Raw genomic sequence first — 7,753 nt, forward strand, 5'->3', positions numbered from 1 at the left:
ACAAATTGGATTATGGTCATACAAGAGGAACTTAATCAATTTGAAAGAAATAATATATAGAAATTAGCAGAAAGACCTAAATATCATCTTGTAATTGAAACAAAATAGATTTTTAGAAATAAATTAGATAAAAAAGATCATGTAATTAGACATAAGGCTAAATTGGTAGTATAATAATACAATCAAAAGAAAGAATTAATTTTGATGTAACCTTTGTTTCAGTTGCTAGACTTGAAGCTATTAGATTACTTTTAGCATTTGTATATTCATGAATTTTAAACTTTTTTAAATGGACATAAGGAGTGCTTTCTTAAATAAATATATTATAGAGAAAGTTTATATAGAACAACCTCCAGATTTTGAGAATCATGAATTTCCAAATCATCATTTCAAATTGAATAAAGCACTATATAGATTAAAACAAGTAACTAAGATTATGTATGATAGACTAAGTAAATTTTTCCTTGAAAATGATTTTAAAAGAGAAAATGTGGACATAACTCTTTTTATCAAAAGAAAATCTAATGATCTTTTAATAGTTTAGATTTATGTAGGTGACAAAATATTTGGTGCTACTAATGAACTATTGTGTGAAGAATTTACTAAGTTAATACAGAAAGAGTTTGAAATGAGCATGATGGATAAACTAACCTTCTTTCTTAGACTTCAAATTAAGTAAATAAATAAGAAGATCTTCATAAACCAAAACAAGTATACCAACAAAATCTTAAGGAAGTTTGATATGGAGAATGTCAAAGATATTGGTACCCCTATGAGCTCAAATTGCAAGCTTAATCAAGATTTAAAGGATAAAGCAACAGACCCTAAGTTGTATCGAGATATGATTGGATCTCTTTTTTACTTAACTGCTAGCAGACCTAATATTATATTTAGTATTTGCATGTGTGCTCATTATCAATCAAATCCAAAAGAATCACATGTGATGGCTGTTAAATGAATCTTTAGATACCTAATTGATACTCAAAATGGTTGTTTGTGGTTTTCAAAACTATCTTCTTTAGACTTAATTGAATATTGAGATGCTGATTTTGCTAGATATAAATTGGATAGAAAAAGTACAAGTGGTATATGTCAATGTTTAGGTATTAATTTGATCTCATAGTTTAGTAACAAATAAAATTCAGTGACAGTGTCTACAGTTGAAGCTAAATATATTATAGCTAAAAGTTGTTGTGCTCAACTTTCATAGATCAAACAATAACTGAAAAATATGGTATGACTTATAGTAAAATTCTTATTAGATGTGATAATACGAGTGTTATTAATCTAACTAAGAATCCATTCAGCATTCAAGATCTAAACATATAAAAATTAGACATCATTTTATTAGAGATCATGTTCAAAATAATGATATTATACTTGAATTTGTATCCATAGATAATCAAATTACTGATATCTTTATAAAACCTCTAAGTGAAAAATAGTTTAGCTCAATTAGAAAAGAATTGAGAATCTATGATCCTTTTAGTTAAAATTATGTTGCTTGGAAATTCATTATGTTATCAAGATGTTCTTTTATTCATTTTCTTGAATGATTTCATCAATTTGTACCTGTTGATCTATGGTTTTAAATATAGAATGGATTAATTTTTATATGAATTATATTCGGCATAATTGAATGCATCATTTTGTAAAAGGTCAAAATTTTCTAAAACATCTCCTGTACAAGACTGAGCCAACTAACCTATAAACTTAGTCGTCCATGTCTAAGCTGACTCACTCAAAATCTGAGTTGACTCAGAGGTCGGGACCCAGTCTTTTAATGGATGCTGTAGATTTTTATTTTTCACTATTTCATTTTCATTATTTGACTATCCCATTCCAAAACCCTTGCCCATAAGAATAGTCCTCCTTTTGCCCATTTTTTAGGTGTTTGTGGTAAGTTTAGGATTCCATGGCTCTGAGAAAGCAACTTGCATATAGGATTAACTGGCCATGTCAACACCATCAGTCAAGAAGTGGAACTATTGGGAATCAGAAAGAAAGAAGGATTAAACATAGAATGGATCCAAATATTGAGACTTCTGTTGGGAGAGAAGCACCTGCACCGCGGGCTAACACATCTAGGCAAGTTCCTCCTCGTCAAGCATCGAGTCCTCCTGATCGCTATCGTAGATGGTCAAGAATAAAAATCAACTCAAACTATATAGATAGGGTGAGTCGAGATTATTTCTACAGAGATTTAGGATGATTATCTTTTTTTTAAGAAGAAATAAAAGAGAATTGATTGTAGAAAGATTAAAAGAAATAGAATAGCAAAAATTAAATTAAAAATATAAATTAATTTGTAAAAAAATAAGTCAAAGAAATAATTCAAAAATTTGAATCCACCATGTAAATTAGATTTATTTTTTTTATGTTATAATATTAATTTTTATGATTAAAGTATTAGTATAGCTTATCTCTAAGGGGTATGGACTGTATCAGTAGATCACAGCTCGTCCTATCAGAATATAAATCATCTAAATTTAATTATAAGATATAAGATTTAATCTAACAGATCATGATCTATCTCTCCTAGGCACATATCGTATCCAGAGATCACGGCACGTCAGTAAAAGATATAGGCCGTGTAGACTGGAACAATACCTTAGAAAAATAAAAAGATATGAAATAAAAGTATAATTTTATTACATAAAAATTAAATATAAAAAAATAAAAATTTATTTACAGACTTCATCATATTCCTAGATTGAAGGGATTTAGCTATGCATCAAGATCTTTAGCTTCATATTCATCCTTTCTCTTGGATCCCTAAACCTCTCTTATTTTTTTTTCTATTTTTTCTTTGCTTTTCCATAGATTTTTTTCTTCTCTACTCTTATTCTCGGATCTTCTATTTATAAGTAAATTTTTTACCTTTTTCTGGTAACAAAAGGAATCCTAAAACCTTTAGAAATCACATAATATCCTTATCTAATTTTTCTGGCCGTCGGATTGCACTTAGACCACCTAGATCTCATCAAAAATACTATTTTAAATCATCCTTACAGTTAGAAATGTTCTCAGCCATTTGATCATACTTCTGATTAAATTTTGATCATTGATCAGTGCTTAAAACTTCCTGTTCACAGTTAGAGACGATAATAGCCGTTGGATCGAGTCTCAGATGAAATTTCGATCGTCCGATCATATCTAGAAATCCTTCTTTCAACCGATAACGAATGTGGACTATCAGATCTGGTTCTAAATTGATATCAACCATCAGATCGTGCAAAAAAATCTTTCATCACCCGTGAACTGCGTCAAAATACCACGAAACTGTTCTTGTGGGCCGCATCATCACTTCTGTGGACTGAGCAGTCGGTCCACCGTGCATCGAAGGTAATAAAATTTATTTTTTAAGATATTTCATTTGATTTTTCACTCTAATTTTTTTAAAAAAATAAAAAAATATATACATTAAATTTTTTAATATTTTGATGCTTAAATTTGCTCAATTAACTCAACATCTATTTTTATAAATATGCTATAATTTTATATTTTTTAAAAATTATTTATTTTTATAAAAAATCTAATTTATTTATGAAATTAGATTTTTTAGAAGATGTTAGCACCATAAATTATCAAAAATATCTTCAATAAATATAAAAATATACCACTTATCACACCCCCTAACTTGAACTTTGATCGTCCTCAAGTAAAGAAAGAATTCAGAATTAAGTATCATTTAACTTAAAATTTTGAATTTTACCAATCAATTTTAAAAGGACTACTGATGTTCAGTAAAGTGTGAGTGAGGTATTCATTGGGGTATTAATATTAATCAATGTGAGAGTTAAGCTAAGAACACTAATTTTTTTTTGAATTTTTTTAAATTATTTCTACCTTTATGTCCAAATCATTAACCTTCATATGGACAAGTATATTATTACTTCTGTCCTTTATTTATTAATTATTTTTTTTATTTTTTATTATTTTTTTAATATTGTACTGCTATTGAGTATCTTAATCCTTTAAACTTTCTGTTTGATCCATGTAATGAGTTTTCAACCAATGATTTTCGAACCAAATGGCTTTAGGGCACTATGTATAGAATATCCTCCGGACCTACTTGCTCGAATCAAATAGATTACGAGTTAAAACTAGCTTTACAATAAAACTTCTTTATCCTTCATACTTTTTGATGTGAAACTCAATACTTGCTTAGGCAAAGAGGTCAGTTACTCAGCATGAAGTACTTAAAAAAAAATTTATATTTTTTTATATATATATGAAGAAATATATAGTTATCCTACATAAGTCCACAGAAAGTAAACTCTTCTTCGATGTTGGTAGAAAAATTAAAAATACTCAAAAAAATTATTTAAGTTTAAAATTAACTTTTTATTGAATTTTCTTAATACTTGATCCCTCAATATCTCACAAACTCTATGGTCAGTACATTAATTTTTTTAAAAAAATACTTGATTTAACTCGATTCTTAAGTGTAATCTTGTGCTTAAATGCTAAATACTAACTTACTTGAGGACTTAAAATTTTTTTATTATTCTTATTCTCTCCTCCAATTTAATCGACATTATCCTCAATAGAGTAGAAAAAATGAAGGGTGCATAAAAGAGAAAGAAAAAAGAGAGATGTCACCTGACCTTGATGTCTTTTCAAAATTAGTTCTCCTCCCAACTTAGCCAATAATATCTTCAAATTTCTACAAAAGACACGAACTAAGACTCGATTAACCTAAACAAAATGCAAAAGAAAGCAAAAATAAAAGCTAAAACTGGATTGCCTCCCAAAAAGTGCTAAGTTTATCATCTTCAGTCAGATCACATTTATTAATAGATGCTTCCACATTGAGCAATCCATTATTCTTAAAAAAAATAAAGATTAGTTAAAATAAAGTAAAAAAAAAATTAAGTTGCCTCTCAAAAAGTGCTAAGTTTACCATCTTCAGCCAAACCATACTAATTCTACCTCACTTATCCTATATCAAATATTGGATTGACAAATTCAAGTGGATAAGGTGGGTGAGGTGAATCAAGCAGGGTATTAACCTTCTAGACTTGAATTGGTTCATTCAAAAAATTTATCCTTACAAGTGATTCGATAGGTGGTTGTCATTGTGGATGAACTCTCTGATCACTAGATGGAGAAATTTTATAAGCTATTTTAAATTCTTGATCTGACTAGAGATTACAGTCAAAATCTTCTTTTCCTAGATCAATGATCTCATAGATCTTATCCTGGATCAGGTTTACATCAATGAATTGGTCTCTTTTTTTTAAGAATGAAAATATTAAGATCAATGGTCATATTTCTAAATAAGAGCTTCATGAGTCCATTGTGATAATTGATCAGGACGTTGGTGGTCACTAGAATGATCTTCCTAAGATTACTAGGATGTGACCTTTTGGATTAGATATTGGTTCAATCTCGAAGATCACAAAATCCACAGGATAAATGAAATTATCGATCTTGATTAACACATCCTCCTAACTCTTTTGGAGATCCTCACTGATCGATCTGTCAATTACAATATGATTTTTGTAGACTTTAATTCTCCTATCTCCAATTTTTCATAGACCGAATAAGGTAAGATGTTCACACTAGTCCTAAGTCTAATAAGGCCCTATCAATGATGGTTTCTCTAATGACACAAGAGATTGTCGGAGATCCTGGATCTTTATACTTAACAGGCATGTAGCTCAATAGATATGAGCTCACACTGGTTGCCAAGAAAGTTTTTTTGAGAATATTGGTGGTCTTCTTCTTTGTGCATAGGTCGTTGAAGAATTTGACATATATGGAAACTTGTTGGATCATGTTTAATAGAGGATATTTACTTTTACTTATTTAAACATCTCTATGATTTGATCCATATAGGCTGAGTGTCTGTTGGACCTAAGTCTATTTGAAAAAGGAGCTACAGGATTGATGGATGATGTCTCGAATTGCTTAAACCCTGAGGTAGATTCTATAGGTGGCTTGGGTGGTTTGTTAATCTCTATTGACTCCTTAGACTTATCTGGCTTCATAGACTCGGTCTGATCGATCACTTGCTCATGAGATGGTTTAGACAATAGGTCATCTTGATCTTCAGCTATACTAATATGATTGTCTATTTATTTTTCAGACCTTAAGGTGTAAATTGTGTTTAATTGGTTGATCTGGGCTCCTTGTTGTGGTCTTTGATTATTCTGGATCCTAGGATTAGCCTCGGATTAACTCGATAGTTTACCTTTTTCTCTTTCACTCACAGCCGTGGCTAATTGACCTAATTGCATCTCTAAACGGGCAATAGCCTAGGTGTTGGAAGTTAAAAGCTGGCTTGTGGTCTGCATGAAGTTGTTTAGTATAGTATTGATGTTAGCAATCGATTTTGCTAAGATTTCTAGACTCTTTTTTAGCGAGTTAAGCCTTTAATCATTACCAAAATCTGATGGGTTATTTAATGATTGAGTGGATCTGGGGTTGGGCTGAGTGAAGGCAGGTCTATTTGAGTTTGATCCTTGTGACTCAAAAAAATTAGGGTGATTCCTCCATCCTGAATTGTTCGTTGGTGCATAGGGGTCATTTGTGGGTCTTTGATAGGCTACATTCATCTGTGCTACTTTATTCTCAACTGGACCCATCAAAAAAGAACATCCTTCCATTGTGTGGTCTGTGGCATTATACCTATTGTAGGTGGATGTTGCAACTTGGTTCACTTGGGTGTGTTCCTTGAGTTCTAGGGCCTCTATCCCACAAATCAAAGATGCAAATTTAGCCTCTTCAGCTAGGAAAGGTTGAACTTGATATATATCTCCTCTTGAAGGTGTGGGTCTATCGGGTTTCTAGTAATCTCCTATTGTAGGCTCTTTTCTACTAGGTCCTCTAGAAATTACCAGACTTCTATAGGCTCTTTGTTTATGAATTGATCTTGACACATTGATTCTAACATGGTTCTAGAGTTTGGATCTAGTCCTTCATAAATGATTTGGCACAGCCTCCAATTTCTATTTCATGGTGTGGGCATTGTCTCAAAAGGTTCTTAAAACGATCAAAGTACTTCCAAAAAGACTCACCGACTAATTGGTAAAATTGATTAATTTCATTCCTAAATTTGATAGTCTTATGGTGTGGAAAAAAATTTTCAGAAATACTTTAACAAAACCCTCCCATAATGCTATGGATTGGTTAGGAAGACTGTATAACCACTTTTTGACACTATCCTTGAGGACAAAGTTGATCAACCTAAATTTTATAGCATCCTCAGTGAGCTGTTGGAGCCGCACCATGGCACATACTTTCTCAAAATTTTTTATAAAAATGTATGCATCCTCGATTTCGATGAATTTGGAAAGCATGTTTATGATCTGAGATTTAAATTCAAAATTGACATCAGTTTGTGGCAGTTGAATACATGAGGGTTGGACTGACCCAATTGGATAGCAAAGATCTTTAAAGATCTGAGGTTCATGTTCAGGTTCACCCATGATGGGCTTAAGGTCTACTGAACTCGATACAAAGTTTAGATCTATTCTCACTAATCGACCAGATATCTTTGTCTAAGAAGAAATTTGAGAATTTTTAGTTATTTTTATAATTTTTTTTTAAGAGAAGAGGAAAGAGATAGATGAGAAGAGAATTCTAAAGATGAGAGCCTAAGGAGTCTTAAATCTAGAGACAATAAAGAAGAGTATTTTAATTAGGATTAATGTTTGTAGGTTAGTAATCAAGTTGTGCAATCAATCTTAGCTAAGGATAACCCTAGATCTAAATAGCTCCTAACTGTCAAGGTTGTCTTTGAGCA

At 31.0% G+C, this 7,753-nt stretch overlaps 1 non-coding gene across 1 annotated transcript; it reads left to right on the forward strand.

Moving 5' to 3' along the window:
* Window positions 1-6,958: 6,958 nt before the first annotated feature.
* On the forward strand, window positions 6,959-7,065 carry LOC114913845 (small nucleolar RNA R71). Its single transcript, XR_003799697.1, has one exon. It is a non-coding gene; the product is annotated as a small nucleolar RNA R71 (small nucleolar RNA).
* The last annotated feature ends 688 nt before the right edge of the window (window positions 7,066-7,753 follow it).

This window comes from Elaeis guineensis, chromosome 9 (assembly GCF_000442705.2).
Source record: "Elaeis guineensis isolate ETL-2024a chromosome 9, EG11, whole genome shotgun sequence".
In the NCBI taxonomy this organism is placed as follows: domain Eukaryota; kingdom Viridiplantae; phylum Streptophyta; class Magnoliopsida; order Arecales; family Arecaceae; genus Elaeis; species Elaeis guineensis.